Consider the following 21,954-nt stretch of genomic DNA (forward strand, 5'->3'; position numbering starts at 1 on the left):
AATCTTTTGAGTGCCCACTAGGTTCCAGGCATATGTTCCTGAAGATGAGCTATTTATGTTTTTAAGAGTTAATCATCTGAATGGTTCTGCATTGGTTTATCCCCAATTAGATGCAGCCTTTCCTCTACATAGGGAGGATACAAATACCACACAGTTTTATTTACCTTAGAGATAACAAAGAACAAAGTATATGTCCTTTTAAATTTTGAATCGATGGGTTCATTTTCAATTGTATGATTGTCAAATTTGTGTCTTCTAAAGAAATTTATGCTATAAAGCTATGATTTTTCACATATAATTTGTGAAATGCTGCTTGCATATGCCCACCCTAACTAATTTCATGAAGTTGATCTGAAAACTTCATTTGCCTTGACACTGTTTCAAGATTCATTAATAATGAGCTCTCATGAATATATGGAGATGGTACGTCAGAGCCTGTAGCACCTCTGCACTGTTTGTGGATAGGCAATGAATATCTATTAATTTGTTCTTAGTCTCCAACCTGATCTCTTAGCATTGAACATTAACTAGTTATTTATTTATTTTGACATTGAAAATAGAAATATCATTTTTATTGACAAGATAGGGCCACAAAGGGCAGCTCCACAGAACACAAATAAGACAATCCTAAGACAAGAGTGTAAAACTGTAGCAGACGGGTTAATACTCTTCACCCTCATCCTCTCCCACCTCCTCTCCAACCTCCTTGTAAACCTTCTCAAGGGCAGCCATGTCCTCACAGGCTTCAAAAAACTTTCCTTACTCCATGCCCTCACCCATGTACCACTAAACAAAGGCACGCTTGGCATACATTAGGTTAAACTTGTGGTCCAGGCGAGCCCAGGCCTCAGCGATGGCTGTGGTGTTGCTCAGCATGCACAGAGCAAGCTGTGCTTTGGCCAGGTTTCCACCAGGTACCACAGTGGGAGGCTGGTAATTAATGCCAACTTTGAAGCCTGTCCAGCCCACAAACTGGATGGTACGCTTGGTCTTGATGGTGGCAATGGCAGCATTGACATCTTTGGGAACCACATCGCCATGGTACAACAGGCAGTAAGCCATGTATTTACCATGGTGAGGGTTGCATTTCATCATCTGGTTGGCTGGCTCAAAGCAAACATTGGTGATCTCTGCTACAGTAAACTGTTCATGGTAGGCTTTCTCAGCAGAGATGACAGGGGCATATGTAGCTAGAGGGAAGTGGATGCGGGGATAGGGCACCAAGCTTGTCTGGAATTCTGTCAGATCAATATTCAGGGCTCCATCCAATCTCAGGGAAGCAGTGATGGAGGACACTATTTGGCTCATGAGGTGATTCAGATTAGTGTAGGTTGGGTGCTCAATAGTGAGGTTTCTACAACAGAAGTCATAGATGGCCTCATTGTCTACCATGAAGGCACAGTGAGTGCTCCAGGGTGGTGTGTGTGGTGAGGATGGAGTTGTAGGGCTCAATTACAGCTGAGGAAACCTGGGGTGCTGGGCAAATGGAGAACTCCAGCTTGGACTTCTTGCCATAATCAACAGAGAGACGTTCCATCAGCAGGGAGGTAAACCTAGAACCAGTTCCCCCACCAAAGCTGTGGAAAACCAAGAAACCCTGAAGATCTGTATACTATTTCCAAATTCGGTCCAAGACGAGGTCAATGATCTCCTTGCCAGTGGGGCAGTGACTGCAGGCATGATTATTGGCAGCATCTTCCTTGCCTGTGACGAGCTGCTCAGGGTGGAAGAGCTGGCAGCAGGTGCCAGTGCAAACTGCATCAATGACCGTGGGTTCCAGGTCTACAAACACTGTCGTGGGCACACGCCTGCCAGTGCCTGTCTCGCTGAAGAAGGTGTTGAAGGAGTCATCCCTTCCCCCAATAGTCTTGTCACCTGGCATCTGGCCATTGGGCTGGATGCCGTGATCCAGGCAGTAGAACTCTCAGAAGGCATTGCTGATGGGGACACCGGCCTGCTCCCAGAAGGCACTGCTGATAAGGACACCAGCCTGGCCAACATGAATGGAGATGCACTCACACATGGCTGAGACTTGTAGGGTTCTGTGGCACTGGAGGAGGCGAGGGGACAGCCACAAAGATCTCCCACTAACAGACTACCAAGGAGTCCGGGGAAGAAGTAGTCAAACATTAACTATTTAAAAAGCAGTTCATTAGATATATTATTTTTGATTTTAAAAGTATACATGTGCATTCATATACATATTATATATAGGAAGATAATATGCAACAAAATAGCAATAATACTTTTCACTGCATAAGAAAATTAGAAAAAAATTATTATCCTTATTTCTATATTTTTAAAATTTTTTTACTCAAGTTTACAAGAAACAACACTAATACAGTTATAGCAACAATACAGTTTGTTTTTACCAGTGATTTTTAACTGACCAGTACTCATAAACACATTTAGAGAGCTAATATTATGACTGTTTTGTATAAAAGAATCCACCCTCATCTTGATTGCCTTACATGAATAAGTGATAAGATTGAATCCATATATTCCAACCATAAATCTTGTACATTCCCCACTATGATTTTAAAAGAAAAAGAAAAAACAAAGTGCTGACCTTTTTAGGACTGAGAATAAATATCTAAGAGCAGGGAGAGAAGAGAAGCTCAACCATCAGAGAAAGATAATTGGGCAAATTGAGACTCAACGTATACCTTCCAACACAGCCAGGATCTGGGTAGTTGGGCATTCAGAAGGGCAGGATTTCTGGGCAAGGGCTAGAGCACCAGGAAATCAAATCTATGGACAAAAAATGATCATGGGATTGATGGAGATGTAAGAAAATTTAGAGAATAAAATTTTATTAAATAAGTGCCTAAATCATATTCACGTATGCTTTTAATACAATTTTGGTGAATAAACAAAAAAAGTAATTAAAAAGTAAAGAGAATATATCCAGATAGTTAGGAGGCATCTGTTTCCTCAACTACACATTTGTTGCCTAATTTATGTTGCAAATAGATAAATTTTATTGTATACTTTTTATATGCTTGTCAGTATGCTAAGAAGTTTAGACACACTTTTATTTAAATACCTGAACAATTCTCTTAAGTAGATATTATTGTCCCCATTTTTAAATGACAAAACCAAAATTCAGAAGATTAAGTAACTTGGCCAAAGTAAGTCATTTAGGTAGTGGCAGAGCCAGGATTTGACACTGCATTGCCTGCATTCCAAGTCAAAGGGATTATTTGTTAGTATACGGACCCTAACATTCAAGAAATTTGAACTCCAGTGACTTCATGGTTACCAAGTCTCACTCTTCAGTTATGTGTGCTTTAGAAATACTTATTCTTATCATGTATATATAATCTTTGCAAATGTCATCTGTGTATTATGCTAATAAAGCAAGTTGCATAAAAACATGGTATGACTTTGCAATTCAATCCAGACAAAAACTTTAATTAGAAAGTCATAGAAAAAGTTCCTCTTACAAATTATCCAAAATTTGCTCCCTCACAACCATCTGCTATTCATACTTCTGTTACATGGAAGTCAGATATCTCGGGCTGTGAAAATTTAGTTAGTGCTATGGTAGTGCCAGTACCTACCATAGCAGTAAGTATGGTAGAACCAGGATTTTTTTTTTTTTTAATGGGCCATGTACCTTAGTCATAGCTATAGCTATGGATATCTAATACCTTCAGCTAATAGCAAAAGGGTCTGCAAAAGAGATTTTGTATTTTCTGTTCTTTTTTCAACATCTATAGCCTTCTGACATCATCTGACTGGAAACAGCTTTTATGTTATGTACAGTATGAAATAAAAGCAGCCTGAAACTAAAATACACATATATTTTTGAGCACTGTAGTTTCACATTTATGAATATTGTTACTACAATTATAAAAGTTGCTCATCTTCACATTTGAAAATAATTCTTAATAACAACAACAAAAAAAATAGTGCCTAGCTGTCTGGTTATTTTCTTCTCCAATGATCAGCCTAGCTGGCAATTTAAAATTTTTAGTTATAGAGAATTTTATAAATTAAAGAAGCCCTCACCACTCCCTATTGATCCAACTTCTTTATACTAAACAAGGCAAGCGATAATGTACAATTTCTTATTTGACAAGACACTACTAAAGAAAAAAAGAGTAATGTATTTCAGTACATTAAGAAGTAGAACACATATCATCAGTTTCAATACTTTTCTCAATTTATTTGACAAATGTTTATTGGATAACTACTGTGCATAAAGAACTGTGCTGGACACTGAGAATACAGCAGTGAACTTGAATATCTACCCTGATAAATAAAAATATCTATCCTGATAAAACATAATTTTGAGGGAAAGACAGGAAAAAAGATAAAATAGAGACAAGAGTCAAGTAGCAATAAGTGCTAAGGAGAGAAAGAATAGGGGGGAGAAAGAGGGAAACAGAGGGAGAGATGCATATGAGGTTACTAGTTTAGGAACAGTGGTAAGGGAAGGCACTATTTATAAAGTGACGTTTGAGCACAGATCTGAATGAGGTGAGAAAATAAGCCAAGGAGCTCTGGGGGAAGATTCCAGACAAAACCCAGCAAAGATGCCACCGTGGCTGACGAGAAGAAAGTAAGGGATTTGTGGGAGATGATGTCAGATACATGGGGGCAGGGAGAGGAGGTAAGGTCTGGAAGCACATACTAGGGACTTTGGTTTTTTAATCTGTATGATATAGCAACATACCAGGTGATTCCAAATAAGTGACTAGCATGGTATAACATTTTAAAAGAACCTGCTGGCTGTTGTGTGGTGAATTGACTATAGAGGACAGATAAAAGGCAATAGTGGTAAATCAGTTCTGAGCCAATTGCAAACTACCAGGCAACAAATAAAAGCTACCTTAGAATATAAGTTGATCATTATAGGTGTTAATCCTTACACTTGAAAACAAGAAGTAGACAGACTCATATATTTTCATGGTAGAACCAAAAGGCTTTTCTAGCAGATTGGATGTGGTGAGAGAAACAAAAAAGAGAAACCAAGAGTGCCTCCAAAGATGGTGAAGATACTTATCGAGAAAAATAAGACTTCAGAGAATTAGTATTTGATTCTGGAAATGAAAGTTTGAGCTGCCTATGAGGTACGCAAATGAAGATGCTGAGGAAGCAATTGAATATAGAAATCTGAATTTTACTAGCACGTCTGGGCTGGAGATGCAAATTTGGGAATTATCATTGTATAAATAGAATGTAACATAATAAGATTAGATGAAATCATCAAAGGACTGAGTGAAAATTGGGGTCAGGAAAAAAAAAAAAAAAAAAACAGAAGAGTTAGCAAAGGTAATTAGGAGAAAAACTTAGGAGAATATGTTTTCCTTGAAGCCCAATGAAGAAAATGTTTCAAGAAAGAAGTGATCCAATACTCTTGGCTATGTGAAGATGAGAACTGAAAACTGCTCATTTAGCAATGGGGAGGTTGTTGATGATTTTGACCAGAGCTATTTTACTAGAGTTCTAGGGGAGAAAGTCTAATAGCAGTGGGTTCAAAAAACAATAAATGAGCAGGGTAGGAGATAGCATGTATAAACATTCGTGTTATAGAGTGATGTTAGATGGAGAGGAATGTGAATACAGAGAGGGAATTTTTGTTTGTTTGTAGGATATGTGTGTGTTTGTTGATGGGATTGATCCAACAGACAAGGGGAAAATAATCATATATCAAAGAGAAATGAGAAGTGCTAGAATAGTATTCTAGGGACAATATTAGGGATCTAGTGCAAGAGAGGAGTTGGCATTTCTAGAAGAACATACTTTTTTTTCATAGTATTAGAAGGAAAGGTAGAAAAATTAAGTCCAGGTACAGCTACGCTGGTACATTTGGTGATGATGGGGGCTTGTATAAATTCTCTCTTGATTGGTTGTATTTTCTCAGGGAAAGAGAAAGATTTCCTGAGCACCATAATGAGAGGAAACATTAGGGGTTTTAAAAGTGAAGGAAGGTATAAAAGAATCTTCTCAGAGAATGGAAGAATGAAGGGTTAAAAATATTTAGTCTAATTATTGGGTAAGATTTGGGGCCAACTGAGATCATTAGTTATAATTTTAATATGAAACTATTAACCTGACCTGTGTAATTTTTACATAGTTGAAGAGTAAAAGTGAAAGAAATTTAACAGAAATGAGTCATAGCTTCATGTTATGACAGTTGAGTGTCAGCTAAAATAGCTCACTCACCAAGAAGTTCTAAATGTACAGCCAAATCTCACATCCATTCTAGGTATCTCAAAACAATCACTTTTTGAATTTTTATATGTAAGATATGAGTGCCTGTGTGGCAAACTCCAGTTTGGAATTATTTTATGTGTTCTAGATAATGGAATTTAGATAATAGAATTTTGATATTTGCCTCCATAATAATATTTTAAGAGTAGAACTTCAATAGATGCATATTTATTTATAATGTGATCTATGTATTACACATATTCATATATATTAACATATAAATGTGCTAATTTATTATGTACACTACAAAAGTATGAATTTAAAAGGTGAGATACAGTTAAATTATTTTACAATTATTTTATTGTATTTATCAATAACACTGAATATTTTCACTAAAATGTACCATTAATAATGTATTAATGATGAATGTGGTTGCTTCATTATTTTTAAAAATTTTCAATGAACATACAATCATTATGAGGAAATATTTTACAGCACAGGGAATATAGCCAATATTTTATAATAACTTTAAATGGAGTATGAACTGTAAAAATATTGTATCACTCACTATGTTGTATACCTGAAATTAATAGAATACTGTAAATCAACTATACTTCAATTAAAAAAAACATGCAAAAGGCAATTCAGAATTCTAAACAAATTTTGTTTTCTTCTGTATTTGATGATACTGGTTATCATAGCTGAAAAAGACACCTCACAACATTACGTATTTCTGATGGAAGAATTACAAACTAATTCTTTTTGATTATATAAACACATATTTTTAATATTAAAATATTTAAATTGTAAATATTATAAAAGTCTTTTTTCGTTGTGTGAACATAACATAAAATTGACCACCTTGACCAGTTTTAAATGTGTGAAGTACATTCATATTGCTGTGCAACAAATCTACAGAAATTTTTTTCATCTTGCAAAACTGAAACTATATACCCATTAAGCAACGTCCAATTTCCCCTTCCCCAAGCCCTTGGCAACCACCATTTTATTTTGTGTCTCTGTGATTTGACTGATCTAGGTACCTCATGTAAGTATTTTTCTTTTTGCAACCAGTTTATTTCACTTAGCATATGTCCTCAAGATTATCCATGTTACAGCATGTGTCACAGTTCTCATCCTTTTAAGGCTGAATAATATTTCATTTCATGCATATACCGCACTTTGTTTACCCATCCACCCATTGATGGACAGTTGGTTTGTTTCCAATCTTTTGGCTATTGTGAATACTGCTACTACGACCATGGGTATACAAATATCTTTTTGAGACCCTGCTTTCAATCCTTTTGGGTATATATCCAAAAGCAGAACTGCTGGATCATATGGTAATTCTATTTTTAATTTTTTGAGTAACTGCCATACTGTTTTCCATGGCAGCTAGACAATTTTACATTCCAACCAACAGTGCTCAAAGATGCCTAGTTCTCCCTATTCTTGTTAACACTTGTTTTTTTTTTTTTAATGATAAATAGTCATTCTAATTGTTGTAAGGTGGCATCTCACTTTGCTTTTTATTTTTAGTTCCTTAATGATTAGAGATGTTAGCATCTTTTCATGTGCTTGTCGCTCATTTGCATATCTCCTTTGGAAAAATGTTTATTCAATCCTTTTGCTCATTCTTTTAATCAGTTTTCTGTTGTTGTTGAGCTGTAGGAGTTCTTTATAAATTCTGGATATTAACCACTTACCAGATATATGGTTTGCAAATATGTTCTCCCATTTTGTAGGTTCACTGTGCCCTTTGAGGTATGCTTTTTAATTTCAATGTAGTTCAATTTATATCTATTTTTACATTTGTTGTCACAAATTTCTTTATTCTACATTTCAATTGTTTGAAAATTTTAATTAAAATTTAGCTAGTACCTTCTAACTTCCCTAAGTCCATCCATTATTTTTTCACAGTACATTTTACCTTGAACAACATGGATTTGAACTGCACCAGTCCACCTATACACAGATTTTTTTTCACTTTGTATGTACTGTGATACTGCATGATCTGAGGTTGGTAGAATCTGTGGGTACAGAATCATAGATATGGAAGGCGGGCTGTGAAGTTATATGCAGATTTTCTACTGCACAGAAAGTTGGTGCCCCAACTTCTGCATTGTTCAAGTGTCAACTAGAATTAGATTCTGTTGCATTTTAATATTTTTATCAAGTGCATTCAAAACCCAATGACACTCTTAATTTGAAAGATTTTTAAACCAGTTAGAAATCTCTTTTTAAGTGTTTTACATGGACAAAAAAAGTTTTTACAGATGATACCATTTCTGGAAGAGAATTATATAATTATAGAAACATTTCCAAATACTACTTGTTTTCAAAAATATTGTCTCCGTGGCATTTGTTTCTTTCAAAAAGAGGCCTTATTTAAAACCTTATCTTCACTTCAAAGGAATAGATAGTAATTATTTTGTAACTATCAGCTAAGCAGTATCTAGTAATAGTACTTATTAAAATCAGCAAATTTCCAACACATATTTTGTAAAAGAAAATCTCCACTTTAAATTTGACAACTTTAAGAACTTCACTAAGAACTATCCAGTGAACTTCTATGTGCTACGAATGCTATTCACAATAAAAATATTTCAATAATTTCAAGATATACTTATTGTTAAAGGTTGTTTTTTTTTTCAGTAGACTTATGATGCAGTGAAGGATGATGGAGAGAGTACATTTTATATGTAGTACCATATATATATATATATATATCAACTTACCACTGTTTTTTTTTCCCGCTCTTTGGTACCCAGTCAAAGGTATTGCCTCCTCAATGGTTACAAAGTTAGACTTGTACAATTTTTATTAGAAAAAATTTATTACTGAGAATATTTTTGATACATGATTATTTTGGTATTTCACACACACACACACACACACACACACACACACACACACACACACACCCAAAGTGACATTTTATATATTTCTTTATAGAAGTAGAATCTAGCAAATGCCATAAGTTGAGACATGTTTAAAACATCTGTACTTTTATCCAACTGTAAGTATTTGACATTGCAAAGATAACAATTGATTTCTCAGTGATATTTGGATTATTTTCTTTACACCATTAAGTTAGGAATTGACAGCATAATTTGGTTGAGTATTTAACAGCACAGATATTCATCACTACACTGGTTGGTGCTTTAAACTACCAAAAATGCCACCCAAAAATCCTGAGTAAAACATATATATTTTTTTTAAAATTGTGTAGTTACAGCATTCTATATCATTAAAATATTAATACCATGTATTCAATTTGATAGACTCTCTACTTGGATTTTTTTTTTAATAATATAGATTAGTTTAGTTAACTTTGACAGGTTTGTCCACCTCTTAGATAATATTAAAAACCTAATGTAGTTTGATCAATTTTGACAAGTTTGTCCATTTATTTCATCACTACCTTGCAAAACTTAAGAAAATAGTAGAAACAGTTTTTCACAGTTGAATTTTATTTCTATACTAATATATTTGATTTTTTTAAGTAAATAAAAATTAGTTATATTAGAATATGGGTTTGCTTTTTATGATTTAAAGGGACTAGTTTTGTCTAAAGCAATTGTTGAATATATTTAAAATAGAGGATGAATTTGTTTTTTTCTTAGAACTCTTCCTTATTCAGATTGGAATAAAATGAATTGTGTGGTTGACGCTTGTCTGTGGAAATATTCTCCCTTTTATCACATTATAATATTTTGGGAAAATTTACTACTGATAGTAAATTCGATGAGTATTTAAAGCCAAGAGAGTCTAGTCATTGCACAGATTTCCTAGCATAGAAAACCATTCCAAAATGCCATGAAAAAGGTCAATTCTGGGTACAATAATTTAAAAATAAACTTTTATCTTGAAATCTTTTTCGATTCACAAAAATTGTAAAAATGGCAAAAGTAGTCCCCATATTCCTGCACTATTTCCCCAAACGTTATCATCTTATATAACTATGGTAAACTTGTCCTAACTAAGCAACTAACATCAGTGTATTACCATTAGCTAGAATCTAGATTTCTTCTAGGCTTCATTAGTTTTGTCACTAAGGTGGTTTCTATTCCAGGATTCAATCCAGCACACCACAAAATTGCATTTCATCATCGCGTCCCTATACTCTTCTCCAGTCTGTGACAATTTCTTTTCGAGTTTTACAGTTTCCGTTAAAACATACTTAAAAGTAAATTATCTAGAATTCTCTAGTGTGGCAGTATCTCTTACTTGTTAATTAATTACTTTGTTTTACAAAGCAATTGAGCCTTGTCAAACCAACTTACTTCTTTGCACAATGCAGAAGTAAAACTAGAATTCAAAAAGCATGCACAAATGCATAAACTTCAAACCTGATGTTCAGAACCACTGATGAGAAGAGTCATAATTATCAGACTCAAAAACATGCAAAAACAAAAATAGAGTCTGAATCAGGAACATAAATCAATGAATCAATTTTGCTGGGAAAAAAATGATGAATGGGAAGTGATATGTCCTAGGAGAGATTATAGTTTTAAGATAACTTTCAATAAGGGCTTTATTTTCCTCCTCAGGAAATAAACCTAGAAATGCCAAAATAATCTTGCTTCAGAAAGGATAAAGCCCTACAGATTTTTACAAGGAACCACTGTTTAGAAAATAGACCTCAGATAAATAAATAAATACAGATAAATAAACTGTACTTATCCTTTCCTGTGAATTTCTTGTTTTGAAAAAAGCAAACAATGGCAATAAATCTAATTTATAAATTTTATTTTGAAGTGATATTTGAAGCCAAGTTGCAGAAGTGTGGAACTGGAAAGAATTTTAAGTACCACTGAATTTAATTTGTTTATTTTACAAATGAGGAAACTGAAGCCCCAGAAGGCTTAGTGACATTACCAGGACCACAAAAGTGCTTAGCGAGGACACAGCAAATATCCAATTTTCCTTATTCATGACAAAAGAAGTAGTGCTGTTTTCCTGTTTACTTAATGGACTAGTCTGGCAGGATTTGAGAATATAGGGCTAGTGACAGAAATTGCCCAAGTTGTTAGGAATAATATTACAGGATGTGTGGAGACTAATGAACTAGCTGAATACAGAAAGAAATTACATTCACAGAGATGGGTAGTAATTTTTGAGAGTGGAGCAATAGATGAAAAAATGAGGCTTAGCTTGGCTGAAGCAAATTGTAAGATATGAATATTCAGTATACATTTTTTCTTCAGAATTTGAGATTGTTGTAAAAGTGACTTAGGCAGTTATGAAACAATTTTTGCTTGAACTGTGAGAAATATGGTTTGTAGCTTTACATGATAGCAGTATGCTATTGAGGAGATTTTATTCTATTCATCTAAGTCAGTCTTAATTAATAGGTTGATGTTTAGATCATGGGAACCCTTGAGAAAGTCAAAGAAAGAATGAGAGAATAAGTATTTCATGAGGGACATTGTGGAGTTGTGATGTGGTCTCAGAATATGAAGCAGAAGATCTTTCTGAGACTAATTCTGTCACTCTTGCCACCAAATGCCTGGATCGGAAAGATGGAAGTAAAACAAAAAGCTTCCAATTATTTTGAAATCATTTTAATGAAGAAGAAAGTCTAGGGAGAAAACATACATGCAACCAAATACTCCAATTAATTCATGTTCAAGAGAAGGTAAAGAAAACTGATGCATTTGAATTCGGAATTTTCCATAAGTAAGCTGGCATCCCAAATCGGTCCAGAGAGATGTTAAACTTTACACATACTCTATCCAATTATAAGGGCATTTCAGGCTAAGCACAAAACTCCCAGGAAGATACCAAAAAATACTTGTCCATGCAAATCAGTAGTTTTTTGGGAGGGGAGAAAACATGGTATGGTTCAGAAATAACATTCTTTATTGCTTACCTTGAAAACATGAATATTCTGTTGGTATTTTTTTAAGAATAACTCTATGAAATTAAACATTGTCATATTTGCATCATAATTTCTCAGGAAAAAGATATTTACAAATGTTGCAGCTGGTCTTGGAGGACTTCTTCAATCTACTTTTTCCTCTTCACCAAGGATGATCATTTTTGTGTATGTTTTCACCATATTACGCCCTACGCATGCTCACTAAACATATGTATTTCTTTGCATTATTCAAAAATTATAGTTAAATGGTACTATACTATATAAATATCTTTTTAATACTTGCTATTTTCACCTTAATTATGTTTCTACAATTTCATGAGGTTGATACATGTAGCTCTAGTTGATTTGATTTCACTTCTTTGAATGTCACTTTCTTTTATATATTTTCTTGTTTAAGGAGTTCAGATTGTTTTAAATTTTTCTCTTTCGAACACTGGACATTTTTCTATTGTGTTGCTTCATACTCACAAACACTTAGAATCTGAAATGTATTAAATATTGTAAACTTTATTTTTAACCTCTAATTAGTCATAAATTTAGGCATATTTCCATGTTTATCCTCTGGTAGAGATACTCTTATATGAATAATTTGCTCATGTCTCTTATTTATATATTGCCATTAATATTTGTATTGACTTAGAAGTTCTTTCTAAGTTTTGTTACTGTTTTTGTTTCTATTGCTCTATAATAAACCACTCTAAAACTCAGTAACTGAAAATAACAATTTATTATTTCTCTGGCTCATGTGGGTAACTGCACTCAGCTGGAGAATTCTTTGTTCCCTGGGCTATGGCTGAGGTTACTCATGCAGCTGCATTCAGCTGGGAGTTTGGCTGGATGGAGACTTAGGAAAAAGTTGGGTTCTCTGGAAAAATATGATGGGCTAACGTGCATCAAGACCTATGAAATTTCTGAGGTTTTACCCTTCTTGCAAACTAAAAGTTTTCCCACTAGTTTTCAATTCTATAATACTGTGCAGATAGTTTTAAATTCACTTCCTTCCAGGTAGTTAAACAAGAAATAGTCTCAGCTACATCAAGCTTTTTCCAAGAATTTAAATGAGTGGAAAGGAAGAGAGAAAGGGAAGAGAGGGAGAAGAGAAAGAAAAAGGAAGGAAAGAAGGAAGGGAGGGGGAAAAGGGAGGTGAAAGGAGGAAGGGGGGATGGAAGGAAAGAGAAGGGAATTTTTTAAAAAAGAGATTAACATGTGTCACAATGAATCAATATTGATATTTATTGATAAAAAGTTCATACTTTGTTCAGATTTCCTCAGTTTTTCCCAAATGTATCTCTTCTGTCCCACAGTATCATTAGAGATATTTCATTACATTTAGCCATTATTTCTCTTTAATCATTCCTCATGACTGTGACATTTTCTCAGATTTTCCTTGTTCTTGGTTACTTTGACATTTTTGAGGATTACTGGTTAGGTATTTTTTAGAACGTCCTTCAGTTGGGATTTATGTGTAATCATGTTTTAATTAAGATTATACTGGGATAATGTGTTTTTTAAGGGGAAGATCACAGAGGTCATTCTCATCATATATAAAAGGTACACACAATTAACATGACTTATTGTTGTTAACCTTGATCCCCCTGGCTTGAGCTAGCATTTGTCAGGTTTTTCCAATGTAAAATTACTCTTTTTTCTTTTTTTTCCTCCCTTTCCGTACTGTATTCTTTGGAAGAAAGTAACTATGTGCAGACCACATTTAAGGAGTGGAGAATTATGTTCCACTTCTTTAAGAATAGTATATGTACAGAAATTCTTTGGAATTCTTCTATACCAGAGATTTGTCTATTCTCACTCATTTATTTATCCAACAATGTGTTTATGTCAGTATAGTTTCAAGAATTTTTATTCTTTGGGTTATAAGCCAATACTTCTTTATTTGCTTTCTTGCTCAAACTGTTCGTTTTAGCTGTTGGAATAACTTTCATTTGGCCCATGCATCCTTTTGACATATTGTATCATTGGTGGGTGTGGAAAGTTTTTGGGGAGGTGGCTTTATTTCTGTCACTACAAGATGCTGCCATCTCCTGTTGTATAGTTCTTGACTCATTCCTGCAATCAGCTAATTCTTCAAGGAATCTTGGTTTCTTTTGTTAGATAATAGTATTAAAAACCAAGATCTGGATGCTAGCTGTAATCATTGCTACTGCGGTATAATTTATTCTAGGCCCTCTCACATATGCAAACTGTATCTATATTAATCTAAACATGAGTTCATACTCCCGTCTCCAACTCTAATCCTAATATTACCACATGGATTTATTCTAACCTGTTTCTTGCCTATATATATATTTTTTTCTTTTTTTGCCACGTGGCATGCAGGATTTTATTTCCCTGACCAGGGATCGAACCCATGACCCCTGCATTGGAAACATAGAGTTTTAACCACTGACCACCAGGAAGCCCTTTCTTGCCTGTCTTTAACTTCCCCCTACAATAGAGAGAAATCTGTCTCCCATTAGTCACCAAACGTTTACTTACTTTTCCAGTTTCAATCTACACTTATAACAGTATCAGAAATGTTAACCACTATCTTCTTGGGAAACAAATTTATCAACTAAGTGCAGTGATTATTTACAGTTCTACTGGCCTTTAGTCTTACACACTCCATTCATTTCCAAATTTACTTATATCAACACCTTCCACCAGCCTCATCCCCTTCAGTGAGGGGGTTTCATTGCTTTTTTAATACGTGGTTTCTTTTGTCACATCTACCTTCTAAACTGGGATTCTTTGACTTCTTGTTTGTTTTCATTTGCATACATTAAGATTTACTTTCTGTGCTGTGAAGTTCTGTGGATTTTGACACATGTTTAATACCTTGTATACACCGCTCTAGTATCATACAGAACAGTTGCAACACCTTGGAAACAGCCTGTGCTTCATCTATTCAATCTACTCCATCCTCTGCTCTAAACTTCCATCACCTCTGATCTGCACACCATCTCTATAGTTTGCATTTTCCAGAATATTATATGTATGGAGTCAGAAAGTATGTAGCATTTCAGACTGCTTTCTTTCTCTTAGTTTTCTCTTAGTTATTTGCATTTAAGATTCATCAAGTCTTTTCATGGTTTAATAGCTCAAGTTTTCGTTGTTGTTGCTGAATAATACACCATTGTATGTATGTACCACAGTTTGTTTATCCATTCACCAATTGACAGACATCATGGTTGTTTCAGTTTTTGGTGATTATGAATAACACTGGTTTCAAAATTTATGTGCAGGCTTTTGTGTGGACATAAGTTTTCAAAAATATGAGTAAAAACTAGGATCACAGTTGCTAGATATTTTGGTAAGACTATGTTTAGTTTAGTAAGAAGTTGCAAAATTGTCTTCCAAAATGGCTGTATCATTTCACATCCCTACCAGCAATTACTAAGAGTATCTGTTGCTTATACTCACGAGTAGTTGATATTGCCATCTTTTGGGTTTCTGCCATTCTAATAGGTGTAAGTTAATTCTCGTTGCTGTTTTAATTTCAATTAATTTCAATATCTAATAACAAATGATATTGAGGCTCTTTTCATATGATTATATAATATCTGTAAATCTTCAGTGAGGTGTCTGTTCACACTTTCTGCCCATTTTGTAATTGCATTGTTTGATTTTGTTCTGTTGAATTTCTGTTGTATATTTTGGATACATGTTTTTATCACATAGGTGTTTTGCAAATAATTTCTCCCAGTCTTTATTTAGCTTATCTTTTGAGTCTCTTAACAGCATCTTTCAAAAAGCAGAAATTTTAATAAAATCCAACTTATCGATTATGGCAGATCTTGACCATGGCTCTCTGGATTTGCCATGTCTGTACATTTCCGGATGGCAGTTTATTCTGAAATCTCAGTGCATTAATGGATGCAGGAAAAGGTGTTGCTTTTCAGTTTATTCAGGGTTTCCTTGTTGTAAGAAGAGAATTGATAACATCCAACTTCTTTACAAGTTGAAGCTGAAACTGGAAGAAAATTTTATGCATTTGTATTTAAAATTCAAAACAAGGTAATTTTTAAAAATATCTTTTTCTGGTAGGAGATCTTGACACATTAAGGAGGGGGTAAAATATGTTTCAAAATATAAAGTTCTAATAATAACTTTGATATTCTTAGGAAAAAGTAAAATTATCTGATATGGTCTGAATTTTGAAATAGTGGTAAAAAATCTAAATTAATGAGATTCCCTTGTAAACTACTCCATCGGCAGTCTGGACTTCTTTCTGTTAGCAGTTAGAAGCATGCCTTTATTTTATACTATGTGTTTACCTGTCCATGGATATATGGCAATGATTCTTGTACACCCCTTATTCATAATATTTTCCTTCCTGTACATGTGTTGATGTATACAAATTATTACTTATTTGTACTCATAGATATTTGTCTTCACAAAGAGAGTTAAAACTGAAGCTGTACTATAAAATTAATGCTCTCACTAAATCTCTAAGAAGTTTTATAATCAAGTTTCATCTGAAGAAATACAAGTATATTTATCTACTCAATGTGTATACTTTCTGTATACCAGAAAGCATCTGATAAAAATATAAAGAGGTTCATGAGATTTTATGTCATAAATAACATAACTATGCCATGTATTCCTTCTAAACAGATTTCTAGTGATCAAAAGTAGAATGAAATATCTAGTTGTCATAAAAGGGTTGTTATGAGTAATAGCAGATGATCAGATGATCATTAAACTTCTTAGACAAATGAAGACATTCTGGATAGTGAAAGGGGACACTTTATAATAATTATGCTGGTACAACAGGCATAATCTGAAAATGACCCAAGTAAATCGGGACTTGTCATTCTATGTAGAGTACCACCATATTTCCTTTTGTAACCCTGTAATTTGTCATCTTAAATTTCATTTATGCAGCACATTTGTTGAGTATATCACCTGCTGATTTCTATTTGGCAGTTTAACTTTCATATTAAAAAAAAAGGAAAAAGCAACAAGCTGTATTTCATTTTGTACCAATTGTAGCAGCATGACTAGACACCATTGGATACCTGAACTGCACACACACACACACATACACACACACTCTCTCTCTTTCTCTCTCTTTCTCTCTCTCTCGCTGTGATTTCCTAGCTTGGTATATTTTAAAACATTTTTATACACTTTTGGTTTTCCTTATTTTTTACTGTGATTAAGAATTAGAACTTTTCCAAGTTGGCCGATGTTACTGATATTAGGGGTAAAGATAATATTTATTCAGCAATTATTTAATAACATACACTGTAATTGTCAGGACTGGACCACATGCTGGGCATGTATCATTGACTAGCACAGGCATAGTCTCTGCTCTCACTGAAGAGAATTCAGTAACGTATATCTTTGGAGTGTTTCATGCATAATACTATTAAATAAACAGTTTTCCCTCTTGAAATTTTCTTTATCAAAATCTTTTTTTTTCAAATAGTAACATACTGATACTACTCCACAAAAATATCATTGTAAAGTAGCAATCCTAACTTAAAACAATTTCTGGCACATATTAGGAACTCTGAAAATAAATATTCAGTGATGGAATGAGTGAATAAAATTCAGTAAGTCTTTGGTATTTGTCGATAAGGATTTGATACTGATAAGTAAAATATAACTAAACTAAGTAAATAATTCTAGCCATCTTACTATAATTGGAAACTAGTCTGAGTTTCAAATATTGTCTTTTATCCTTCTTCACCCTCAGTAAATGAGGTAATGTGGAGACAAATAATGTAAAGTTAGAAATTACTTGGAAAGGGGTCTGAATATGAGTTGAATAGAATATTATATTCTAGTCGTTCAGTGACCTGAACGACTAGAATATCATTTCCAGTAAAGATGCCAACAGCACTTGCCTTTCATGTTAAAATGTAAGAAACCACAGTCAATAAACTCCCATATTTCATGAACTGCAGATGTCATCAGCTATAAGCTGCACCTTATTTTATGAACACTAAGAAAGAAAAAATGCTGACATGTAAACAACAATGTACTTATTTTTTTTCAATTGTATTCTTGTCAAAAGAGTTCTTTTTAGAATTAATGAGATAGTTCTTTCAATTGTGTATCATTCTTCTATGTATACACAGTAGAAAATATGAGCAAACTAAATTGGTTCATATGTTTCTAAATCTTCTTTGTATCCAAAGGTGATTTTTCTGAATTTATTTTTGATTCAGCATTATCACTGAATCACAACACATAACATTGGTCACTGTGTTATCAAGAGGGTTGATGATACAGCATTTCCTAAGACTTTTCCATAATTGTCTCCAACATTTCCTTCTAAATCACTGATGACTTTTCTATACATTTTTAATGCTGGTACATTTTTGATCTACTGAAGAATTTAAGGTTCTCATACAACAGCCAGGGTTCTCATTACTATCTCAAATAATCTTTAAGTCTTCCATTAGTGTAAGATACGTCTCAATTTCAGAGATATGTAAATGTTGTATGTGTGTATGTGGATGAATGTGTTTGTTTACATTCATACATATATATTTATGTATGTGATATATGCATACATACATGTATATATTTTATATCTTATTGCAATGAAATATATACAGTAAATGAAATAAAATACAGTAAATCTCTGCAGTTACTATTCTGAATAATGCAGAAAGCTTTAACTCAGTGTATAGGTATGAATGATTGGTTTCAAAAGTAGAAGCTATGTTATTTAATTGCAAATTCATGTGCTTATTTAATGTAATCTTAAACGGGAAAATTTTAAATTTTCCTAAAATACATTGAAAAGTACTATAATTTAGATTATTCATAGGAAAGCTTAAGTATTGTGTTACTTGTTTAGTTATGTGCCATAATAAAACTGATTTTAGTATAAGCTTATTGTAAAGAGAAGAAAAATGTCCCATTTTGTAGCATTGGCTTTCTATTTCCTATCTACTTGGCCACATGAAATTTGGGTGCCTGTAAAGGCAGGATAATAACTAATCCTCTTTGGTGTTTGACACTTAATCCTTTCTGGTACTTATCCTATTAACATTTCTTCTCTTGTATTTAAATGCCAGTGCAGAGCACTCAAATTACTTGCATTTATTTCTGTGCTTCTGAATTTCGCAGTTAGAGAAAGCACCTTCAGAAACGTTTGATTAAATATATGCATTTATCTCAGTCTATATTCATTATCAAGTACTTATTCTAGTTTAATGACTTTTAGCTTGGATATTTTCAGCTACCAGTTTATGTTTACCATTATTTTATAACTGCAGAATTCATCTGCAATGTAACATAAGCTCTTTAACTGAGCTCCCCAAAGAAATTTATAAAACTTTTGCATACTTTAAGATTTTAGTTAAAACCCTACTCTAAGTACGTGAATTCTTAAAGCATATTACTGGGCATTACTTATATTAAAGGGTATAAACCAGTAAATCTTATATTTTGAAAAACTCTATTAGTCAAATCAGGCTAAACTATGCTGCATTAACTAGCATGCACAGAATCACAATGGTTTTGAAAAATAAAAGCCTATTTCTCACGCCCATGGTGGGTTGGCAAAAGAGTCTGTTTCAGCTGGACTTGTACTTCGAGATCACCAAGACAGAGGAGTTGGGATGTGGCAAATCATGTCTAGCTTTTAAAACTTTAGTCTCAAAATATCACATTTCATTTCCTTCTTGTTTCCTTCCCCAAAGCAAGTCATGGGGATAGCAAATCATCTCAAGGTGGTTGGGGAAGTACAGTTTCACCATGTGTCAGAAAGAGAAGAGGACATATTTGTAACCAGCCCTAATGACTACTGTATTCACTTTCATGCAGCTTTCCTTTAAAGGAACACAGAGTAACTTAATAATATAAAATCAAGACACTGAGGTGCTAATATGTCTTTCTTTTGAAAAAAATGAAGAGTAGAGAATTTTTGTGGTTATGATATTTTTTGTTTTAGTTTTTTCCTTATATATATATATATAAAAAGAAATGATTATACATGTATATGTTTTATATATATATATATTTACATGTATGTATGTATGTATATATACACATATATATTTTGATTACCACTGTGCATTTGTATGCTATTTAATAAATACTTCAACAAACTTAGTGTATAAATATCTTTATCCTTCTACTCTATATTGATTGAGGAAGAAACTTAGAGAATTTAAGTAAACTTTTCTAAATTACATGGCTAATAATCACACTGAAATTTAGTTACATTAGTTTCTGGTTTTCCAACTACAGGCTGTCTTTTAGGAAAAGTACCATTTAGACAAATGAGACATTTGTTTTTGACTTTTTCTCAAATTTTTTCTCAGTTTTCTGAGAAAAAAATAAAAATTTTTCTCAAATAATTTTTCTCAAATTATTCTCAGTTTTCTCCTACTTACCTACCTTTTCATGAGACTCAAATATGAAATATCACAAGTTGGGCATTTTCTGCTACAGTGAAATGAAAAGTTTGGCAAATCGCCTCTCCATAAAGTAATTATGAAACTGGACACAATTGTCGAAAACAACAAATTCAGGGCTCTGAAAATAGACAAAAGACAAAACAACAAATAGACAAGTGTTTATTCATACAAATCTACTGAACTTGAGGACAAACCTGATTAGATGGACAGAAGAGAAGAGACATATAGAGGAGAAGGTGAAGATGGAGGCAATGATTGTAGTGATAACTTCTATAAGCCAAGCAATACCAAGGAATTTGGGGCATCCACCTGACAACACCTTGATTTCAGAATTCTGGTATCCAGAACTGTGAGTGAATTAATTTCTGTTGTTTTAAGCCACCAAATTTGTTGTTATTTATCCCAACAGTCCCAGGAAATTAAGACAAATGCCAATATTTTTAAAAAGTGAATTATATCTATAATCTAGAAATAAATAATCCAAAAATAAAATTAAGCCTCTAATTCCATATACAATAGGATGAAAGAGAATAAAATACTGAAAATAAATGTAATAAAAGCAGTACAAACTTGCAAAATAAAAACTACAAAACATTGCTGAGACAATTAGAGATCTAGACAAATTGAGAGACATAGCATGATCATGGGACAAGAAGATTCAAAATGGCAATTCTCCCCAAGTTAATATACAGATTCAAAACTATCTCTGTCAAAATTAGTTTGTTTTTTTTCATAAATTGACAAGTGAATCCTAAAATACATATGAAAGTAAAAAGATCTAGCATAACCAAAACAATTTTGGAAAACAAAAAAGTTATATGACTACACTAATCATTTTAAAGACATACTATGAAGCTACAGCAATAAGAAAAACACGGTATTGGTGTAAGGGTTGTCATACAGATTATATAAATCTATGTAATAGAACTGAGAGTCCAGATATGAATCTGTTTTTGTATCTTCAATTTATTTTTGACAAAGATTCCAAGGCAATTGTTTAAAATAAGTGGTACTGGGACAGTTGAATACCTCACATTATATAGATAAATTAACTCATTTATTTGCTAGACTTGTTTCCGGATTATATAAAGAACACTTAAAACGCTGTAATAAGATGACAACCTAATTAAAAAATGGGTAACAAATTCAAATAGATGTTTTACCAAAGGAAATCACCAAAGATATACGAATAGCAAATAAGCACACGAAAAGATGTTTAATGTCATTTTTCATTAGGAAAATGCAAATTAGAAACACAGTAACATACCACTACAAGCCCACTAGAGTATTTATAATTAAAAAGACAACAAGTGTTGGCAAAGATGTTGAGACACAAGAACCTTCATACATTGCTGGTGGGAATGTAAAATGGTTGTACTGGTTTATTACAAATGTGACAAATTACCAAAAACATATCAACTTAACATACATTTATTTTCTTACAGTTCTATAGGTCAGAAGTTCGATATGGGTTTCACTGGGCTAAGACCAAGCTTTTGGCAGTGCTGTGTTTCTTTCATGAGCTGTTAG

The 21,954-nt window shown here is 33.3% G+C and overlaps 1 pseudogene across 1 annotated transcript; it reads right to left on the reverse strand.

The window, feature by feature from the left end:
* Nucleotides 1–378: 378 nt before the first annotated feature.
* LOC309627754 (tubulin alpha-1C chain pseudogene) lies at nt 379–1,951 on the reverse strand (annotated as a pseudogene). Its single transcript has one exon. The product of its transcript is annotated as a tubulin alpha-1C chain pseudogene (transcript).
* Nucleotides 1,952–21,954: the final 20,003 nt, after the last annotated feature.

This window comes from Balaenoptera borealis (genome assembly GCF_965194805.1).
Source record: "Balaenoptera borealis genome assembly, chromosome: 4".
Taxonomy (NCBI): domain Eukaryota; kingdom Metazoa; phylum Chordata; class Mammalia; order Artiodactyla; family Balaenopteridae; genus Balaenoptera; species Balaenoptera borealis.